At 41.4% G+C, this 23,698-nt stretch overlaps 1 protein-coding gene across 2 annotated transcripts in view; it reads right to left on the minus strand.

Moving 5' to 3' along the window:
• DAB1 (DAB adaptor protein 1) overlaps positions 1–23,698 on the minus strand; it is a 1,070,166-nt gene that overhangs the window by 467,444 nt on the left and 579,024 nt on the right. The gene's annotated exons all lie outside the window — the stretch shown is intronic.

Here is a 23,698-nt window from a genome sequence, read left to right on the forward strand (position 1 = left end):
TCAGTCAATGTGTCTCTCTCACACCTCTCTCTCTCTCTCTCTCTCTCTCTCTCCCTCTCCCTTCCACACTCACTAAAAAATCAAAGGGAAAAATAGCCTCAGGTGAGGATTATATTTAAAAAAAAAAGAGAGAGAATTATCCAGCTCACCAAAAGGAATCAGGACTCCTTGGAGGAACAGCTGACTCTAGCTGTGGGACAGGCAGTACACAAGATGAGCTGGAGGCACCTTATAGTGTCAGAAAGTAAGGAAGTGCTGAAACAAAACAAAACACACACAAGGATGGACGGATTCTCCCCAAGGAGAGCAAGGGGGCAGAGAAGGCAGTGGGTGGGTGTCATTATGTAAGACGTGGATGGTGGGTGTGCATGTTTGCATGTACCAGAGGTAATCAAATACTTTTCATTTCTTTCCACAGTTCTTGTACTGCTAGGGTTCTTGATTCACTTATGTTCTGATTTCAATGCTTTTTCTTTAGAAATGACTACTTAATTTCCTAGTCCACTCTAAGAAGTAACTTTTGGGACAATATCTTATTTTCCACAATGCTTTACTTGAGGGAAACCTCCACTGCATGTTTGTCTTGGTAACTCCTGCTGAGGGGAGTACTTCTAGAGTGCCAGGGTCCTAAGTCCAGCAGGGCTGTTGAAATGGTCTGATTTTGCACTGCATTGTTAAGAAATAAAAGGAGGAAAAATGGCAGAATGAGGGGAAATTTTACATCAATATCCAACTTTGTTCATACTCTTTCCATGGAAGAATTGGTCGGGTTTTTCTTAAAGTATTTAAAAAAGAAACTTTGGGAAAGTAATCAGTTTTCATTATTTTCTGATGGATTTACACTGTTTTATCGTCAGGTATTTTTGTGTGTTTTTTCCCTCTTATGTCTCCTGGCATGAGTTTTACCACATGGAGTGAAGTGAACAAAATTAGTCACTATGCATACATGGAACCCAAGATTATCTTGCCAGTGTATATGTGTTGTCTCAGGTATGATGTGTGTGTGTGTGTGTGTGTGTGTGTGTGTGTGTGTGAGAGAGAGAGAGAGAGAGAGAGAGAGAGAATATCAACATCTGATTTACCATGTTGAGTTCAATCAACAGCCTTATGTTCTACCACAAGGGAAGGGAACTCCTGTGCATGCCCATCTGGCCACCGTTGACCTCCCCCTGGAGTCCCTGCCATTTTGACTACCTGCTCTGTGGGCCCTCTTGTATTTCAAACCAACAGGCTCCACACCTTCTCCACTTATTCTCCCGGTTTCTGTAATTGCACCAATGTCGCTATGGTTATCCAGGTGGGAACATTTAGGAGATCTTGGACAGTTCCCTTGGCACACTCCATTTCTCTGTTCCATTGCCAGTTCCTGTCAGTTCTATGTGTGCTTTTTCTCAAACTCTTCTTTCCTCTCCTCTCTATTCCCACTGCTTCTACCATATTCAGATTCTCATTATTTCTCACCTGAGCCTTTTCAGTGACCCCCAAATTAGTCTCCTCACCTCCAGTCTCCCAACCTTCCATTGGTTTAATTTCCCTAAAGTACAGCTCTAATCCTGTAACCCCCACTGCTAAAAAGCTAAATGGCTCCCCACTGCCTCCAGGATGCATGCCAAAATCCTTCACTTGGCATTCAAGGCCCTTCCCCATCTGGTCCTAAACAACCTTTCCAGACCTATCTCCTATAACTGCCCTACATGAATTTCCTATTCCAGCCAAATGGGTCCACTCATTACTGCACGCATGTCTCTGATTGTGGGCCTCTCTGCTCCAGTGATCTCTGTTATTTGGGTAGACTTATTCATTCCTCTCTGTTTGCTGTTAAAAAGTTATGTCTCACATAAGCCACAAGGTTATTCCTAGCCCATCTGGTTACCTGTGTGTGCTCTGAGACAAACCTGGCAGCTGTCCTCACAATGCCCTCAGCATCATGCTTTCCCTCTGACAAATGGGGTCTGCATCAACCAAGTCCTGCTCTTTCCTTCTATCCTTAAGGTCCTGCCCTCCTCCAAGATGCTCCACAGTCTCTTTTGTAAATGGCCTCCCCCATTTACAAGTGACCTCATCCCCTGGTTTCCCAACTGTGCCCAGAGAAGTCTGAATTCAATGGGGGTCTTCACTTCTTCTCCTACCTTCTTCATTCTGCTGACAGCCCACCAAACACACACACACATTCATACACACACACACACACACACACACTTCCAAATCTGATTCCAATGAACTGCTACCACAATCACTAAAAAATATAGTGAGCCTAAGGATCATGTGAAGAACTTATTAAATGAGTAGATGCCTGTGTCCTAACTCCCAGAGATTCAGAGTCAGCAGGTCTGGACCACCAAGGCCCAAGAGCACATATTTTTAACCAACCCCCTGGGGGAGTCTAATAATGGTCCAGGACCACACTTTGAAAATCACTACTTTATACTCTAGTTCTTCATTCCAATACCCTTTATATCCTTTGGGTCATCTGAACTAATTCCTATTTATGAAACTTTGCTTCTATCCCGATCTCTCAATCCTACCCCTCTACATGAATGAATGACTCATGAGGGAGGACACAGATTTTCAATTTATGTTGTTCACTGTTGTATCTTCAGCACCTAGAACAGTGCCTGACACATAAGCGATGCTAAAAAGGCTTCACTGAATGAAGAAATGAGCCTGTCAGGAGGGAATTAAAATGTCACTGCTTCCTGGAAGCAGACTTTGAGCACCACCAAAAGAAAGAGCCACATCTTCTCAACCTTAGAGCACCATTTTCCTTGTACTTTATTGCAGGAGTTGCAAACGTTTTCTATTAAAGGGATAGATACATAGTTTAGGCTTTACAGGACACACAGACACTGCTGAAACTTTTGGACTCTGCTGTTATGGTGAAAAAGCAGCCAAAAGCAATATGAAACAAATGGGAATGTTTGTGCTCAAAAAAAGTTTATTCATAGAAACCAGGCAGGTGGGGGCTAGTTTTAGCCCATAAATTATACTGTGCTGACTCCTGTTCTATTAGTTTGTGACATTTTCCCCTTTAGCTTGATTCCTAGATTATAAATTCCTTGAGTCAAGGACAGAATCTTATAAAAAATAATGTATTTGTGTGCCTGAATGTGTGTGTGTGTGTGTGTGTGTGTGTATCTCCTATATAATAAAGATGTAATATGCAAATGGTCGTTACACTGTGAAGCGTAACAACCGACCACGTAATGACCGGATCATGGATCAGCAGGAAGGTGGAGCAGCAAGCTACAAGCGAGAGGTGGAGAGCTACAGGAGGGGGCAGGGCAGCAAGCTATGAGGGAGGGGTGCGGGGAGAGCTACAGGAGGGTGGGGCAGCAGGCAGAGAGCTACTGGAGGGCGGCAGTGAGCTACTGGTGAGCTACTGGTGCACAGATTCATGCACAGGGCTACTAGTATAGATAGATAGATAGATAGATAGATAGATAGATAGATATAGATATAGATATAGATATAGATATAGAGAACATATACATGTGCACACCACACTGAATGATTGTGGACATATATTTAGCTTCTTTGATCCTCAATTTTCTCATTGTTAAAACATTATAGGATATATATATATATATATATATATATATATATATACACACACACACAGTACTGCCACCCCCTATACAATGCACTCAGCAAACCTTTATTGTGGGCTGCAATGTTAAAGGACCATGCTTGGAACTCCATGACATTGTGAGGTGAATGAGAAGAATGTGTTTGCAAAGAAACCATTCTAGATCAGAAGTCTGTGATCTAATCCACTCACTCTCTCCCTAGTACATTAGCTTTCCCATCCTTGGAGACAGCCATTTCATACTTTTCTCATTGTCCTCACATATGCCATATTCCCTGCTCACATCCTTACCCTCATAGCTGATGACCTCATCTCATACTTCAATGAAAATAGAAACCACCATAGCATTCTGCCCCTTTCCCACATAAACTCTCTGTACCTGTGCTCCTTGCCTTTCCTCCTGCTCCTTTGGGCACAGTGTCCCTACACCTATCAAAGGCAGACCGCACCTCTCACCTCTGGATCCTCTCCATCCTCTCTTACAAAGGCTTCAGTCTTACACACCATCCATCACCCACCAAACATGTCTAACATCTCCCATTTAAAAGCCAAAATAACAAACCAAACTTCTCCTGACCCTCACATCTGACTCCCATTTATTGCTTCAGGTCTCTGCAACTTGTGCAGCCAAATTTCTCCAGAGAATTATCCAGTGCTATTGTTTTCATAGTCTTACTCCCATTACTCTTTTTTAATCCAGAAAACAAAAGTCAAAAGAACAGAAATGTAAATAGTCAAAGACACACTTAAATAACTCTCTCATAATTCACAAATAATGACCTTTTGTCTTTTTAACTTTAGATTTCTTTTTAACTTGACACAAAGCCCCATGAAGACAAATGAGTTCCCTTTCCCATTCAAGTGTTTAGCCCATTCCAAGTTGGCTTCCATCTTCACCACTTCCAATGTCACCAGAACCCTCTATACTGCCAGACCCAATGGACATCTCTCTATCCCATTTTACCTGCCACTGGGATTCAAGACATGACCACTGTGTCCTCCCTGAATTGCTCTCTTCTCTTGGCTCACACAGTTTCATTCCTCCTGGTTTCACTCTTACTTCGCTGGTCTCTCCTTCTCCATCTCTTTGGCTGGCTCTTCCTCTTCCTCCCCTGAACCTTGGGGCTCTTGTATCTTCTCTATCTACACATTCTCCCCAAGTGAGCTCACCATGGCTTTAAGTACCATCTAAATGCTAACGGTTCCCTAGTTTATATTTATAGCACAGACCAACACCTTGAGCTCTAGATAGCATTAGGTTTTCTACTAAGGGTCTCAAATGTAATATATCTTTGGTGAAGCTCTTTATAGACAACCAGGCCAGTGCCTCTCCCACTCTTCCTCATCTCAGTAAATGGCACCATCCTACTTAAACAAAACCTTTTGGAGTCATCCTTGATTTTTCCCTTTTCCCAATCTAATCTATTATCAGCCTCTGTTAGTTGAACTTCCCAAATCTATCTCCACTTCCACTTCACAAACCAGCCTTGTTTGGTTAGTTGTAACAATCTTCAGGCGAAACCTCTCTTTCCTGCATCATTAATATCCACTCCCCTGGATAATAACTATTGCCCAACAACACCCTCTCATATGTTTGTTGAATCAGGAAGGTGCCCTCTCAAAGCAAAACAAAAACCATATCTTGCCTGGATGGTTACAATAGTTCCTATTTTCTGCGTATACTCTAGCCCCCAACAAACATGAATCTGATTGTGTCCTCTCATGTTGGAAAGCCTTCCCATTGGTGAAAACAAACATGGAAGCAAAAAAACAATGAAAAATAAGCTTCTGCTTACCTCCCTGACCCTAACAAATGTCACTCTTCTGGTTCATGAGATTGCATCTACAGGTTCTTGCAGGTGACTAAAACCAGCAAGCCTACCTCTGGGCCTTTGTGTTTGCTCCTTCCCTGCCTGAAATGCTCTTCCTCAGCTCTTTCCATGGCTGCCTCATTCTATCCTGTAGGGCTCAGCTTAACCATCCCTTCTTCAGAGAGACCTCCCATGACCTTATCTAAAATGAGAGCACATATAAGTGCTAAATTATCCCACTTGATATCACTCTATTTCCTTTATAGACATTATGACAACAAGCTATTCCTTGTTTATCAATTCGCTTGTTGTTGTTTTTTAACAGGTTATGGTCTGTCTTCCACTACAGAGGAATGTAAGTTCCATGAGAGCAAGACGTGGCCATATTTGTTGTATATTCCTAAAACTTAGCTCAATGCCTAGCACAAGGCAGCAGATCAATAAATATTTGTTAAATGAACTAAAAACATCATCTCATCTTGACACCTCTACTCAAATGTTTGAAATGCCTTCCCTCTCTTTCTCCATCTGGTAAAGCTCTCTTCATTGTTCAAATCCAACTGTTCCCCTGGGAGCGGGTCAGTCCTTCCTCTCTGTCTTCATGCTCTTTGTCTATCATAGCACTAATAATAATTTCAACCATGGATGTTTATTGAGCACCTAGTTTATGCCAGTTGTAGTGCCTGGTGTTTCAAAAATATTGTCTTACTCAACTCATACAATCGCACTAGGACATAGGAATTATATCTTTCATGGTCAAGTCTCTGAGAATTTAAGCAGCTTGCCCAACATAATAAAATGAGGTGAAACCAGGGATTCAGAGCCAAGTCTGCCTAATTCCAAAGGTCATCCTCTTCAGCACTGAGTTATATCTTATAATTGATTGCATTGTAATTTCTTATATATGTCTCTTCCACCTTTCCTCACAGCAGGGTGTTTTGTATAACTCCTCTAACATCCCAACGATCTAGCACCCTGGTAGGCACAGAATTGGTGCATAAGAAATATTAAGTCTGCCATCCACAAGTTTGTCTGAACATTTTCTGAACCTATTAATAAATAATTATCAGCCAGAAAGAAAAAGAGCAAGATAAAGAAATTCAGTTGGATGGCTCTAAGAAATACAAAATAATTAATTAGGTTATGTGTTTGGAGTCTCAGACTTTATGTTTTTCACAACAAAGACAATACCAAGGTCACTGCCAAAGAAGGCAGACATTATGTAACTAGGGAACACAGTGCCAACAGTGACTCCAGAAGCTAATTCAAATTGAAACAGACCGGTGTTTGCTCATGTCCCTGTTCACACAAATGAAAGGCCTACATCTTGGAAACTGTTTTGCTTTGTTTGTTTGTAGCAGCTCAAGTCATTCTTTACTTGGCAGCCAGTGGCACAATCTTGCTGGATGCACTGCCTGGACCCCAGTTTCAGCTGGACTGTTGCAAGAAGGTAAATGAGAAGGTAAACTGTTGCAGTAGGTTACATCTGGGGCATGGTGTTTAGATGACATCATGAGACAACAAAGGCTGAGGTCAGCTCCTGCCTCCTGGGGCGTGACCCATTTCCATGGATGGTGAAAATGGAGTGTCTCTTGGAGGACGGTCTGGGAGGACCTGCAAAGTCAGGACACACCAGGGCTGTGTCTCCCATTTTTGTATCAGGCTTATTATACTTTCTCATTATTCCTAACAGAAAATTGGTTTTCCCATTTTGTAGATGAGAAAACAAAATCTCAAAGGCATATATAACTTGTTAAGATGACCCCACCAACAGCTTAGCTCGCATGTAAGCACTAGTGTATATATATATAAAGAGCCAGGGTCTGTAACATCCAAAACAACTGAACGGACGACCAAACACCAGAAGTCAGTCCTGCAGTCAGTGCTGGGTCGCTGCTGGTAGCCAGCACTGACTGCCATGGGGGCTGCTGATCAGGCCCAGAGAGAGGCCCGGAAAGAGAAGCAGGGTCTTATCCACAGCCTCCGTGGCAGGTGTTGATCAGCCCTTGCCTCTCTCTTTCTCTCCGGGCCTCGTCAGCAGCCATGCCTCTCTTTCTCTCCGGGCCTCGCTAGCAGCGAGAGGGATGCTGATCAGCCCTGCCTCTCTGATCAGGCCCAGAGATAGGCCTGGAGACACTGACTGGCATAGAAACCAACCAATCAGAAGCTAATCTGGGTGAACTGAGAAGGCAGAACCTAAGGTGGGGGCTGAGGAGGGGTTTTAAGGGCAACAGCTGTTTGGTGTAAGGTGTGAGAAAGCAGTTCAATTTTTTAATGACCAGTTTGGCAGTATAGTGCATATGGCTGGCTATCTGTCCAGATATAGGGATTATGTATTTTTGTCTGCCAAGAGCATCTCCTCCTGCTGAAAAAGCCCCCCCCCTCAATTTAAGCAATCATATCCAATATAATCTATCTATACTAATAAAAGGGTAATATGCTAATTAGACCAGGTCGACTGGCCATCTTCTGGATGTCTGACTTCCGTCCAGACAAAGCCATGGTGGTGGGGGCTGAGGCAGAGGCAGTTAGGGGTGAACAGGCCAGCAGGGGAGGGCAATTGGGGGTGAGATCAGGCCAGCAGGGGGTTAGGGACAATCAGGCCAGCAGGGGAGGGCAGTTGGGGGTGAGATCAGGTGGCAGGGGAGGGCAATTGGGGGCAAGATCAGGCCTGCAGGGGAGGGCAGTTAGGGGCGATCAGGCAGGCAGGCAGAGGGGTTAGGGGCAATCAGGCAGGCAGGCAGAGGCAGTTAGGGGCAATCAGGCAGGCAGGCAGGTGAGGCAGTTAGGAGCCAGTGGTCCCAGATTGAAAGAGGGATGTCTGACTGCCACTTTAGCAGCAGTCAGACATCCCCCAAGGGGTCCCCGATTAGAGAGGGTGCAGGCTGGGCTGAGGGAACCCCCGCCCCCCGCATGAATTTTTTTTACCAGGCCACTAGTCTGACTATAAAGCCTATGCCAATTTTCCCACCATATTATTGATTAAGCTCTGACTTCACTCTTGCCATATTGGTGTCCTTACTACTCCTCAATCCTCCCACAGCCCTTGCCCTAGACTCTCAAACTTGCTTTTACTTATGCCTGCCTAGCTGTTCCCTCAGACTCTGCAAGTCCCACTCCTTGACTACTTCCAAGTCCTGAAGTCAATGTCACTTTCTCAGTGAGGGTCTTCCACTGTTACTATCTTCTTCCTTCCTTGGTTTTCCTCCATCACACTTACTCCTATCTAACCTAGGATAGATCTACATTTGCCTTATTTTTTCTTATTATCTTTTACCTCAAACTAGAATGTAAACTCAATGGAATCAGTGGATTTGTCTTTTGTTCATTGGTTTATATCTAGAGCCTACACCAGCCTCTGGCACAATACTAGTGTCCAATAAATATGCATGGAATAAAGGATCTTTTTTACTTGCAAATACTTTGGACATATGCAGACCAAGTATATCAGTATGAAGTTAATGCTGTTGGGTAGGGGGCAGTTAAGAAGACAACAAAAGTCAGAACAAAGAGCTGGCAATACTGAATAGTATAGAGAAGGAGAATGGTATGCCAGGGCCAGACTGTCTGAGCTGAAATGTTAGCCCCATCCCTATGGTTCTGTCACCTTGGATGAGGAACCAGACCACTCTGTGCCTCAGTTCTCTCATTTATAAAATAGGTTAGATAAAAGTATCTTTTGCGTAGGGCTTTTTATGAATTAACGAGTTATTATGTATAGGGTATTTAAAACAGTGCCTGGCACATCATGATATATAATTACTTTCATTATCATCTAGTTAAGTATCTTACTTAAAGTATAATACTGTAAATTTTTCCCATGGAAAGACATGAAACAAGGTATATCTCTCTTCAGGCACCTAGAAAACCATTCAACCATGCTGAAATTATTCTGAAAAGGGAAAGAAAAGCACAAAATAAAATACAGCAAAGAAACAACCGAAACCAAACCAAAAGCTCAGCTTTCTTATCAGTCCTGGGTTACAAATTAAGCCCTGTAGCTATATGTTCAGATAGTTAGACACTGATTGTAAGAGGAAATTTAGACTTTCCCTGAAATGTTAAAAAGGTAAGAAATTATAGGGCAATAATGCTGGAATAATTTTACTTATTTAGGGAGATAAGTGAGCTTTATTAGCTTATTATAATCATGGCTATTCCCTTCATGTCCTCAAAACCAAGGATATAGCTGGAGTTCATAGCTCAGAGCAACATATAATATTTGAAGGGAAGTGTTGGTACAGCTGAATCCTGAAGGTCAATAGTTCTCTTCTTGAAGGCAGGGAGAACTGGGCAATTAACCAGATTGTTACTGGAAAGTGTCTGGCCTGTGGGCTACTGTACCCTATACATATACCTGAATAGGGTTATCTTGTTACCATTCATTCATTCATTCACTCTTTCCTCCAACAAACATTCATGAATTCCCTTCATTGTGTCAGGCCCTGAGCTAAGTACAGGGGATCCATGGGTTCCTGCTGTCATGGGTATTTACAGTCTAAGAGGTCCTCATGCTGACTGAAATGATACCCTGAGTGTTTCTGTGTTTTTTTTGTTTTTGTTTTTGTACTAGGTTTTCTACCAGGAAGTGTAACTCTCTTTCCTTCCATCCTTCATCTAAATACCCATTTATCTATTGGCCCTAGCTGGTTTTGCTCAGTGGATAGAGTGTTGGCCTGCAGACTGAAGGGTTCTGGGTTTGATTCCAGTCAAGGGCACATGCCTGGGTTGTAGGCTCCATCCCCAGTGTGGAGTATGTAGGAGGCAGCCCATCAGTGATTCTCTTTCCTCACTGATTATCTCTCCCTTCCTCACTGAAATCAATATATATATATATATATATATATGAATAAATACCCATCTATCCATTGAAGATTTACTGAGCAAAAAAAAAAAAGCCAGATCCTGCTGTTGGCTGCTAGGAATTAGCATGAAATATCTAAGTTATCTCGCTGAAAAGGAGTCTGTCTTGTTCTACAAAAGATGTAAGATGGGAGTATACACACAAATAAATAAATTCATTAACATGTTACAGCTTACACAGGTGTGGGGCTTTAGGGTGGGGCAGATACAAGAACTGTGTTTTAAGTGAAGGGGAGATGTCAGGAAAACCCTGGAGACCAATGAGTAAGCCTTCTCATCAGATGTGGCATGAGGTGAGACTTCCTCCAAAGACGATTAGATCAGCAATATTATGAGACATAAGACAGAGACTTTCTTGAATTTCTAAATTCACAAAAAGAGAAATGGCATATTCATACCCCTGCAAGTTAACTGCTGTTTCAACTTTCTCTAAAACTTGATCTCTCATGAGATGGTCCTTTAGTCACAAATGACAGCTACTGCTTATAAAACGACAGGTAGAGAACAGTGAAGTCATATTATTCTGGTTTTGTCATCTGATTGGCAAAAACTTCTAATGGCCGCTGATCTCCTGCAGAATGAAGTTCAAACTCCTCACCATAGTCCTCCAAGTCTCTCAGGAAGGCTCCAGCCCTCTCTCCTCTTTCCCTCCTGCTGCTCATCTGATACAGCATGGGAAGCACCACCTTGGACCATTCGGGCTACTGTACAGGCCACCTTTGATTTCCTCATATCCGGTCCTTGCTCACTGAGCAGTTTCTATCATCACCTTTCCCTATGGGAAATGCTGCCTCCAACTGGAGTCCATCTCACATGCTATACTCACTTATCCATCCATCTACTGAAAAAACTATGTACTGTGAACCCTACTAAGTGTCAGTCCTTGGTAATAGCAAGATGAATGAGAAATGATTTCTTGTTCAAGGAGTTCGCAGACTTAGTCAAAGGCGGAGGCAGGAGGGAAGTAAAGTGCAAGTTTGCTAGATTGTGTCTCTGATTCCTCCCGGTAGTCAAAATAAATCTCCTTTGCGTTCAAAGTCCCTAGCTTGGGGCAGACATACAATAGGTACCATTTACTTCCTTGCTTAATTATGTCATTGTTTCTTTGTATCTCTACTATCACATGTAAGAGTTTTTGCATTCTTGAGTCAGGGTTTCCTTTATGCCTGTTTCCTCTACCAGAGGGCAGAGGTCTCAATGTAACTGCTTCTCTATGGTTCTATTCACAGTGCCTTCCACACAAGGAGGTATCCTAAATATTTTTTGCATATACTAGTAAGTGAATTGCAACAGAGATAAGACAAAAGGTGAGGGAAAGAAGATCTGAGAGGCCAAAGTTGTCCATTAATTTCAGCTGGAGTGTTTTAGAACTTACTGCTTCCTCCAGGTTACTAAAGCAAATTTACCAGAGCAAATAAGCTTCCATATTTGCATTTCTTTGAACCCTAATTTGACATGCAAATAAGCCACTAACTAGAGCTGGGCTTTAATCAGCAGTGTTTAAACAGAAACCCCCATAGCCTTTCAGAGACCCATGCTTAGAAAGAAGCCAGCATTACCAGTGTAGGTGACGACAGCCAAGGCAGCAAAGGGACTGCAGTGTCCACATTCTCCTCTGAAGGCTCCTCTCCACCTCTCCTAGAGCCTCTTTCCCTGAAGATTAGACCGTGAGAGCTGTAAGCAACTTAAAGACATCACAGGCTGCTTGATCCATCCAGCTCTTTCAGTCTCAGCTGAAATCCTCTCTGGTAGTGGCACCCAGCCTCTCAGGGACAGGGAGCTCATCACTTGTCAAAGGTGTTCTCACTATTTTTTCTTATATTGAGCACAAGAAACTGGACTCCATGTAACTTCAGTGCAGCTGGAACCAAACAGGACCAAATTGGTCTCTTCTGTGAAACAACAGTTCAGACATCTAAACAGAGCCACCTGAATCTTCTTCTTGCTAAACTGAATAGTAGCTGTAATCATCATCATCATCATCATCATCATCATCATCATCATCTTTACCCTACACTGATTCTCAGCTGCCGCACACCATTCTCTTACACCAGTGGTTCTCAACCTTCCTAATGCCACGACCCTTTAATACAGTTCCTCATGTTGTGGTGACCCCCAACCATAAAATTATTTTCGTTGCTACTTCATAACTGTAATTTTGCTACTGTTATGAATCATAATGTAAATATCTGATATGCAGGATGTATTTTCATTGTTACAAATTGAACATAATTAAAGCATAGTGATTAATCACAAAAACAATATGTAATTATATATGTGTTTTCCGATGGTCTTAGGCGACCCCTGTGAAAGGGTCATTCGATCCCCAAAGGGGTCGCGACCCACAGGTTGAGAACCGCTGTCTTACACTCCCGTCTCTTTTCACTTTTCCCTCCATGACTTCTGCACGCCACTTCCTCCTTTCCACCTCCTCCCTCAAGTCTCAACTCCAACACCTCCTCTTCAGAGATGCCTCAGCTGCCATTCCAGCTGACACAGAGCTACCCTCATGCCATCTCCCACTACCAACTCCAGACACTCTTCTCCACATTAACCTGTATTTTAAAAACAGAACTCATGACTAACTTAAATTGTCTAGGGTAATAGTGTCTGATTCCACTCTTTCATGTTTGGCTGCTGACAGCTTTTAAGCCTCCCCTGCCCTCTTCTGCTCCACATCTGGGCAAGCTGATAAGAAAGGCTTTGTTGTTGGTGAGAGGTTCAGACCACATAAGCCCCCACCTGTGTGTGGGAACCCTCATTCCATCCCTACCCCCCTAACCACATAACAACTCCAAACCAAGCTCATTTGCTGACTTTTCCAAGCCATTTCAGACCAGTTTGGGAGGCCTGCCCTAATCTCCCCAGAAAGCCTTATCATGTGAGTAATAATAAACCCTTTCATATACCTTGTTGATGGAAGTGTAGCATTGTCAGTTTTGTTAATGTAAAAACCACTGAAACCTGTAAAGAATTTTTTGTGAGTTTATTTGAGCCAAACTCTTGACATATGCCAGGAAGCAGAACCTCAACGAATTGAGATAATGCTCTGGAGATTGGCGGGTTACATTTGTATTTATACATTGCAATCAAAGGAAGGGACATATGTGGGTTACATGAAATCCACTGGTGATAGAATAGAGAGGCGGGAGAAAGCAAAGTGTGGGGGGGGGGGAACCCCTGGGAAAATAAGTGAAAATTGAACCAAAATCAGCTTTTACAGTAAATTCTGACATAGGAAAGAATAATCAGAATAATGGTATTATTTTGAAAGTGTGTTAGATATTGTTGTACTGCTATCATTTGAAAGCAGGCAGTATGTTCCCTTAATGAACTTAGTTTTTCTTTCCTTTTCTTTTCTTTCCCTTCCTTTCCTTTCCTTTCCTTTCCTTTCCTTCCCTTTCTCTTTCTTTCTTTCTTTCTTTCTTTCTTTCTTTCTTTCTTTCTTTCTTTCTTTCTTTCTTTCTTTTCATATATTGGCAAAGTAACTATAGCTCCTCTTCTAAGGAGCTCACAATCAAGAGAGAAGAGAAAAAATAATGACTTTGGTGAATTTTGGGTAATGATGCTATGATAAGAAACTCAGGAAAAGATGTCTGAGCAGGCTGGAAACTTATGGAAAGCCTCCTAGAAAGGCCCTTGATCTGAGTTTTAGCATAATAGCCATGGAGTTGAGGAGGAGCATTAGTTTGAAAAGACATTGAGAAGACACATGGGAATGAAATGTAATGCTGTTTTCATTCAGTGAGGTGAGAATGAATAGTAGCAGCCAACACGTACTGAGTACTAACTAGGGGCTGCACTCTCTTCTAAGCAGGGAATTTCTTTTAGGGATACTCAGAGAACCAGGGAGCAAAGGGCAGGGGCAGAGACCAGACTCAGAAATGAACTAGAACCCGAAAATCGAGACTCCTATTAGGAATGCCTATCCCCCCATCTCTTCAGATAAGCTTTCTCTGCTTTGCAGATACATAGAATATACAGCATAGCTAAAAGAGCCCCTAAATTTTGCAGGTTCTCAAAATGTCTAGGGAATAAATTAACTGGCTCAGCTCAAGTCAGTTATCGGTGACCAGAGAGCAAGGTCAATTTGGGGAAAATACAGATTTGCCTGCAACCATGCTGCTGGAAGTATTGCAAGAGGAGCAATTCCACAAAAGAGGGTGGCAAATAGACAATCCCAGTGGGCTCATCTATGGAGGCAACTGGTGATAAATCTTGAGAGGCAAGCAGCCTCTGATCATAACGTTTTTTTGTCTGCTAAGCTCAACCATATTCATCTCATGCTGAAAGTTACAAGCAGGCTTTGAAGGACTTGGAAGACAGGAACAAAACAAGGGTCAAACTTCATTTTAGAAAATCACTCTGGTAGAGGTTTCTAGGTAAAACTAGTGGACCAAATATGGGTGCAGTTATCTCCATTCCCTCCCAAAACACTCACCTAAAATGACAACCATGGTACATATAAAGAAACAAACACACACAGGGAATGAGAACAGGAGAGGAAGAAGTAGCTGATACAGAGAATAGCTTCAAGTTTTGGGAAGATGGACTAGAAATGAGATAACAGGGCAGAAGCCTACAGAGTGCCTACAGAGGGATGTCAGAGTGAAGACTGATTATTAAGCCCAGAGTTAGAGACATCATCCTGGAAAGAACTGGAATTTGGAGGCCATGGGCCCCACGAAAGGCAAGCATGAGGCTCCCAGCTAAAAGGCATCTGGCTAACACTCCATACAGAACAGTTTAAAAACCAGAGCCTCTTCAGAATCCAGTGTAGTCAGGTGACTATTACTCTCTCATTGTGTAGAACATAAAGGTCTATGTGGCAAATCAGCTGTACCCTAGAAGCTCTAAACTCGAGGACACCAGGCATAGTGAAGAGCAGGGGAGAAGCTCCACTGGAAATAAGGGGGTTCAGTAACATTTGGATCCAAAAGTGTTAGACTCCACCCCTAACCCCCATTCCTTGTGTCTTCTGAGAATATCACTAACTGGACACTTGCTTCATTCCAGGCAAGACTTGAGAATCTTCTATGAAGAAAGAAGTTGGTTTCAGAGGAAATAGCAATAGATATATATATTTGAGGTAGGGGAGAGAAGTGTATTACTTTCAGTGAAAAAGCTGGATTGTAAGAGTAAAGTCTATTTATTGACTTCCAAAAACACTCACCCAAAATGACAACCATGGTACATATACAGAAACTTCCCTTCTCTCATGCCCCAACCCCACATACATGGTTTCCAATTACTTTTTTCTCGCCTTGCAATTATATATGAACAAACAGCAATGAGCTTCAGACATTGCAGAAAGCCTCAAAACAGAAAATTCTTGTCCACAGTAAGCAGAAAACATACTCAGAAAAAGCGAAGATATTACAGGAAACATGAGAAAAACACAATTTTAAAATGACTTGTATCATATGCTTGAACGAAAAGATACTACATCTATAGAAAAAGCACAACTAAAAAACAAGAAAGAGTTCTATGAAAAAATATGATGACCAAAATTTTTTAAAATATTATTAAAAAGGTTTGAAGGTAAAATTTAGGAATCATTACAGGAAGAAAAACCAAAACACAAAGGAATGGCAATAGAAGAGAAAGATTAAAAATTAGAGGATAAATTCTGGAGGTAAAATTAAAAAACAGATCAGACTGAAAGGAGTTCTTGGTGGAAGGGGGAGATGGAGGAAGAGTCAGAAAGACAGAAAATGGAGGGGAAAGAGTGATCCACACAATTATGTAGAATTCCCAGAATTAAAGACATGAATTTTTAAATTGAAAGTACCCAGTATAATGATTTAAGGGAGGGGGGGGGGGGGAGTGCAGAGTTACACCAAAGCATATTATTGTTAAACCTATATATATAAAACCCTAAGCGACAGGATGACCAGCCGGTAGCTTTGATGTGCACTGACCACCAGGGGGCAGACACTGAAGTAGGAACTGCCCCCTGGTGGTCAGTGTGCTCCCACAGCGGGAGCGCACTCAGCTGACTGAGGGGCACAGATGCTGAGATCTCCCACCTCCATGGCAGCGCTACCAGTGTCAGCAGCAGGCACAATGGGGCTGGAATGAATGGGAGCAGCGCAGTGCCCAGCCTGGGCTCTGGCTCCTCCTCAGCTGCCTGCTGCTTCATGAACTTCTACAACCCTCGGGGGATGTCAGGCTGCTGGTTTTGGCCTGGCCTGCAGGGATCGGGCCAAAACCGGCAGTCTGACATTGTCTGAGGGGTCCCGGATTGCGAGAGGGTACAGGCCAGGCTGAGGGACCCCACCAGGAATCTGTGCACTGGGCCTCTAGTTTCAGAATAAAAGAAATGAGGAAGAGTAGTACTTAAAAACTTAACAGAGATAAACAACAAAACAAATAAAAACTAAACAACCATTCAGATAAAAACTGCTCACATACAAAGGATATAGAAAGAAAATGGACTTAGACTTGAAAGCAACATTAAATGCCAGAAGTCAATGAAGATATATTTAGAGAAAATCATTTTCAACAACCCAAAGTTTATACCCAGCCAAATCATAAAATAGAGAAATTTCCAAACATTCAAGGATTCAAAAACTTCCCCTACTGTACACACAGTCTTAGCGATATTAGAGTATGTGCTTCTGTAAAATAAGAACAATAAACCAAGAAATAGAATTATATAGCATCAAGAAAACAAAAATCCAGCACAGAAAAGTGGTAAAAGAAAATTCCAGAAGAACAAGCCATGGATGAGGCCTAGAAATCATCTGGTCCACACTGGAGCAAGAGAACCAAGGGTTGTAGGAGTGAGATTAATAGGAGATCAAAGAAGCTGAATGAAGCCACGCCGGCTGGGCAGAAAATTTAGAAGTGTAGTAATCATTTGGAAAAGTTATTAAGTACTTGAGAGATCTGTTGAAACATTAAGGGAGAGATAGAGAGAGAGACAGAAAGGTAAGCAAATTTAAAAAAGGAGATGAATATTAACAGTAGGAAAAATAAAAAATTTTAAGAGAAAGGAAATATAATCATAATAAACAAATTGGCTCTAAGGTAAACAATAGTTGTAATACAGTCATAATAATGTAAAACTAACTCTTGCTATAACTCAACATTGTGAAGTAAACTTATTGAAAGGATGGGAGAGAGAAAGTGGGAATGATGATAGGGGAAAACGAAATATTTAACAACCAAAATAAGATGTAAAAAGATCATTTCAAAAATGTCAAACCAAGGAAAAATAGTACAAGCATAATATTTGGGAAGTTGAAAACCAGAAAAAAGGCTAAAAGAGTAAAAATCTGTTGTATTGGAGAAATAAAGCAGGTAATGTAAGGGACTATTGTATTTCATTGAAAGTTATTTCATATAGCTGATTATTTAAAAGAATGAACATGAAAATATATTGATCAAATTTTTTCAAATAACTTTTTTTTTTAAAGAGAAAGACAATCACTCTGGCCTTACCTAGTATGGTAGGGACTTCTTATATCTAAAAAACAAACAAACAAAACTTGACAAGTTCACTATAAATTTTTTTTTTTGTAATATTGTAGAAAATATACAAAACCAAAAATTGGGGTATTTTAGAGGGCTGAGCTAAAGAATGCTGTCAGATTGGACTTTCCAGCAGAAAGTTAGGTTTTGATCTCTCCAGAATCTATCCAATAAAGTCTATGGTTCTTAAATTTTACTTTTATTTAACGTTTGCACCAAATTAAGCATCAAACTTATACCAGAAAGTCCTGGGAAAACTTCCAAAACACTATAACTCTGAAAGAAACCCAAGTAATCAGGAACTCTATAACTTGTTTAGAAATATTTTCTGGCCACCTACTATTGTAGAAATAGTGGTGAATAAGAAAGATAAATTTCTTGCCCTCACAAATCTTGACTTTTAGTTTCTATGAGATAGAATGGGACCCCCCCAAAAAAGAATTCTTATCAAACATTTTCCAAATTTGATTTTTTAAAAGGCAAATCATTGACCCAAGAAGCTCAGTAAGTCCCAAGTAGAAAAATAAAAAGACAACTACACCTAGGTACATCTTAGCTAAATTCTTGAAAACCAGATAAAGAGAAAATTGTAAAAGCATCAGGTGGGAAAACAAACAAAAACCATGTTATGTACAAGGAAAGTATATAAGATTAGAGGCCCGGTGCATGAAAATTAGGGCACTTGGGGGTGGGGGCCCCTCAGCCCAGACTGCCCCCTCTCACAGTCTGGGATCCCTCTGTGGGAGGCGACCGGGCTGATCAGGGAAAGGTGCTGACCCCATCATGCCACTGCTGGTCACGGGGGCTGTGAGGCCTAAGCTCCGGGCCTTGCAGCTGCCGGGGCTCATGGCTGCCTGAGCCCCAGGCCTCACAGCCTCTGGGGCTCAAGGCTGCTGTGAGCTCTAGGCCTTGCAGCCGCTGTGGTTTTGTACAGATGGACGTCCAGAAGACATCTGCCCTAATTAGCATATACCATTTTATTAGTATAGATTATAGCAGACTTCACAAAGAAACCATGGGAGATCAGAAAACAATACAATACTTTAAAGTGCTTAAATAAATAAATTAAAAAATACCACTGTCAACCTAAAATTCTATAGTCATTAAAAATATTTTTCAAAAATGAAAGCAAAACAAATACATTTTAACATAAATATACTAGTAAGCGGAAACTATTATTGCCAGCAGAACCATACTATAAGAAATGCTAAAGGAAGTTTTTCAGGCTAAAAGGAACTGCTACCAGATAGATGACATATTGAAATGATGGACACCCATCTATATAATAAAAGGCTAATAGGCAAATTGACTGAAAGGCAGAACAACTGGTCACTATGATGTGCACTGACCACCAGGGGGCAAATGCTTAACACAGGAGCTGCCTCCTGGTGGTCAGTGTGCTCCCACAGGGGGAGTGCTGCTCAGCCAGAAGCCAGGCTCACGGCTGGCGAGCAGTGGCAGTGGTGGGAGCCTCTCCCACCTCCTCCACAGTGCTAAGGATGTCTGACTGTCAGAGAGCGGGCCTAACCCTGCAGTTGGACATCCCCCGAGGGCTCCTGGACTAGGAGAGGGCACAGGCAGGGCTGAGGGACCCTCCTGAGTGCATGAATTTCATGCACTAGGCTTCTAGTACTTACATAGAGGGCTATTGACATCGTACATGAAAAATAATGAGAGTATATTGTAGAAATATAATATATAATACCAGAGCAGAAAGAGTAAGGGGAATGAATAGAATTACAAACTTGTAAGTTCTTACATTAGTCACTTATCATATAAGTAGCATAATATTATTTGAAAGGAGAATGTGATAAATCAAACTGCATAACTAATTTCCACAACAAGCTTTAAAAGTGAACAAAAAAGTATAGCCAAAATCAATAGAAGAGTGCCATGGAGAATGCCTTGGTAACAGGAAACAGCAAAGACAGGGACCTGGGGTCCTAGGCTCTAGGATAGGCTCCTATTGTTTCTTGATGACAGGGGACCTTTTACTAAGAGTACTTGGCTAACCAGAAAGAAAAGTTAGTCTAGAAGAAACAGGAACAAAGAACAGATAGAACAACAGAAAACAAATACCAAGATAACAGATTTAAATTAAACTATAATTATAAGCATAATTAGACTAAGCACCATGTAAAAAGCAAAAACTGTCGTCTAACTGGGTAATGAGGCAAAACTTAACTATTAGGCATTTACCAAAAATGCACTTTATATATAATGAAAAGACAACTGGAAAGAGAAAGAATGAATAAAGATATACAAAGCAAACACTAGACATAAGCAATTTGGCATGACTATATTAATATCTCATAGAGTAGACTTCAAGACAAATAGTATTACCAGATACAGACATCTCATAATAATAATATTACACTCTAACTTCTCTTGATAAGATATAACAATCTTAAATATGCATGTGCTTAATAGTGAACCCACACAGACTGACTCTGGAGTCTATTCTACTACCCTGTAAAATCCAACCACCAAATAAAGAATTCTGAGCTGCATTTGTGATTGTAACTCTCACTCTTCCTTATTGTTCATTCACTGAGAGATAAAAATATTTCTATAGATTAATGTTTGTGTATTTCTAGCTATATTTTCCTATGAATCTTTTTGGGAAACAGATATACAATTATCTTCTCATTCAATACACACTTATTAAGTACTTATTAGACATATGAGTGTATATAACATTTAAAAATTATTTATTTATCTTCACCCAAGGATATTTTTGCATTGATTTTTAGAGAGAGTGGAAGAGAGAGGGAAAGAGAGAGAGAAATATCAATGTGATAGAAACACATTGATTGGTTGCCTCCTGCTTATGCCCAAATCTGCAACTGAGGCATGTGCCCTTGACAGAATGGAACCTGGGACTCTTTGTTCCAAAGGCCGGCGCTCTATCCACTGAGCCAAACCAGCTAGGGCTACAACATCTATTTATGCCATGCCATATGTCAGGTGCTAGGGAGGCAGTGAGTAATTAACACAGCCCCTTATAATTAAAGCATTCATAAACAAGTAGTGGATCCAGAAGAAATCTATGATATTATACCCTGAGATGTGTACAAAAAATGAGATATGTACAAATTATTTGGTGCAAAAATCTAGGGAAGCAATACTACATTGAATCCTACAAAACTAATGGTATTACTATTTAAATTTACTTTCAAAGAAACTCATCTTGCAACATTTGGTTTGCCAGCTTCTCTGGGTCTCAGCTTTCCTATGTGCTAAAGGAAGAGATTGGGAGTCTGTGTTCCTTTTTTTCTACCCTCCCTATGTTCCAATATGCAAATTGTGACATATAAGGGACCATTTCCCTCTCCGCTCCATTCTGTGTATCATCACGTTGGGCACGTGAACCAATATGGATTTTATAGACAGAACGTATACCATCTGCACATTTAAGGAAAAGGATTTGTGAAAATTTGGCATATGATGGAACCCAATAGGATCTTCCATTCTTTAACGGATGATAGAATGTAATTGCAAGAAACTACATATGGTATTTGTGGAGAGCCATTCAGTTAACCTCTTCTCTGCCTGGGAAAACAGTCCACACATGACTAGATAGAGATAGAAATATTGCTTGTGGAAACAAGCAGTTGTATCGCAAAGAACACAAGAAAAATATGTATTTTTATTTCTTCATTCAACCTCCTGATTTCTATCCAATGAATTACTTTCTTGGCAAACAATGACATACAAAATGTTCATTAAGAGAGAGCCTGGCAGCTTGTGCTCAAATTCTTTTCAAATGTTTGGTGTGCTGCAATCCAATTAAATAATTCAAGGAAGGCATTAAAAAGCACCAAATATTTCCATGGAGAATACCTTGGTAACAAGAAACAGCAAAGATAGGGAACTGAGGCGCAGGTTCCAGTCTAGACTCCTATTGTTTCTTGATGACCAGGGGACCTTTTACTGATCTGTATCACTTTATACCCATACCATCAAAACAGTTGGCCAATATTGTCATATCAATCCTGTAAGTTCTGTGATGAGAGACCTCTTTAAATCAAAGGAAGTTTATAAACCAAGTACCAGTACTAGGCAGAAATGTTCTAGTCCAAAGAAGTTCTATGTGAGAAAGGAAGAAGGATATGATCAGAGAAACAGAGGATTGAAATACAAAAAATACAGACCAACCAGGGAGCTGAAGGGGCATGGCATACAGAATGAAGGAGAAAGAAATGAAATGGGTATTCAGTGAAGTGGAGGGCCTGGGAGGGCAACGTTGGGGAGGAAGAGATAGGATGATGGCCAGTGACGTATGGGTAGATGCTTAACTACCCATAAAGCCCTGATTTATAGCATTTGCTTATTTCTGTGGTGTAAATCATCCCAGCATAGTTGATCCCAGGCTATCAACACGCTGTCACTGAAGGTGGAGTTGGGAAGGGTGGGCAGTTGCACACCATTATAGGAGATTTCCAACAGGAGACATTCAATAGCCATAAACAACCTCAAGTGCATAGATAGTAGCAAAATGTAGTAGAATAACAAGGAGGTGATGCATTGAATTAATTATCTTTGTTTTTAATATAATTTATTTAAATGTGGTTTCACATAATTTCGCTTTTAATGACTTTAGCAACAGGCTTGTAAAATTCCTAGTGATTGAAGGGTTGGGTTCTTGTGAGCCATCTAGGTTTAACCTTAAGGGTAACATTTCCCTTAAGCAGTTAGGTTGGGGAGAGGAGTGATAGAGATACAGGGATGGGGTTATTAAAGGAGCAGAATTATTATTCCGCAGTCTAATTGCAAAACACAACTTCTCTAAAGAAGGACCGGATAGTGGAAAATGTTTTGAACTAATAGGTCTTCCTTCCCAATTCCAACTCTAGTAGGTTGGATTAGATGCCATTTCCTGCCATCTTGGAAGCCTCCCCTTTCTCGTATGTTACTGTATATACCCTGATCTGGTATTTTCCACACTCTATTTTGATTTATCTATCTTTCCCATTAGGCTAGAAGTCACCTGAGGGCAGAGCCTGCAAGGAGCCTAATCTTTATTTGCCATATGAGGGAACCAAAATAAATCTCTCACAAATTTTTGAATGAATGAATTACTCCATAACTTTCTTCTGTCTAGTCTGTGGCCTATAACAGCAAGAAGTATTATATTCAGTCCATCTTTTGGGGGTGTGTTAGGTATAGCAGAGGGGGAGGAAACAGCTCAGTGCCCAACTCTGGGACTTGGGCAACACTCTTAACCTCTCTGAGAATAAAAACGTCCTCTTCATACATCTGTGAGGGAAAAATAAGGTAACATGTATATACTGCCTAGCAAGAGAATACTAGTAATAACAATGACAGTAAAAGCGTTTGTTGAATATTTACTATGCAACACTTGGCTGTTACCACTTTAATTCTCATAATAACTTTTAATTCTCAAAATAACACCATCAGGCATTTTTTTACCATTGTTCCCATTTGACAGGTAAGAAAACTGAAACACTAAGATGTCCAATAACTTTCCAAAAAATGTATACACATTTTATAAGACACAGAGTTGAGGTTCTAACCCAGCCTGTCTGGCTCCAGAGATCAAGTTATCTTTTCTGATATCAAAATGCTTTCACCCCAGAGCACAGTGAATTTTCCCAAGGTTTATAATATAACTAGAGGCCCAGTGCATGAAATTCATGCATGGGGGAGGGCCCTAGCCCAGCCTGCACCCTCTCCAATCCGGGACCCCTTGGGGGATGTCCGATTGACGGTTTAGGCCCGATCCTGGGGATCAGGATCGGGCCTAAACTGGCAGTCGGACATCCCTCTCACAATCCTGGACCACTGGCTCCTAATCGCTCACCTGCCTGCCTGCCTGATCGCCCCCAACTACCCCGTCCCTGCTGGCCTGGTTGCCCCCAACTGCCCCCCCTGCCAGCCTAGTCTCCCCTCACTGCCCCCCCTGCCAGCATAATTGCCCCAAACTTCCCCCCCTGCCAGC

The sequence above is a fragment of the Myotis yumanensis genome, unplaced genomic scaffold (assembly GCF_028538775.1).
Source record: "Myotis yumanensis isolate MYYU_CA2020_CCGP unplaced genomic scaffold, mMyoYum1.0.hap1 SCAF_2, whole genome shotgun sequence".
NCBI classification, from domain to species: domain Eukaryota; kingdom Metazoa; phylum Chordata; class Mammalia; order Chiroptera; family Vespertilionidae; genus Myotis; species Myotis yumanensis.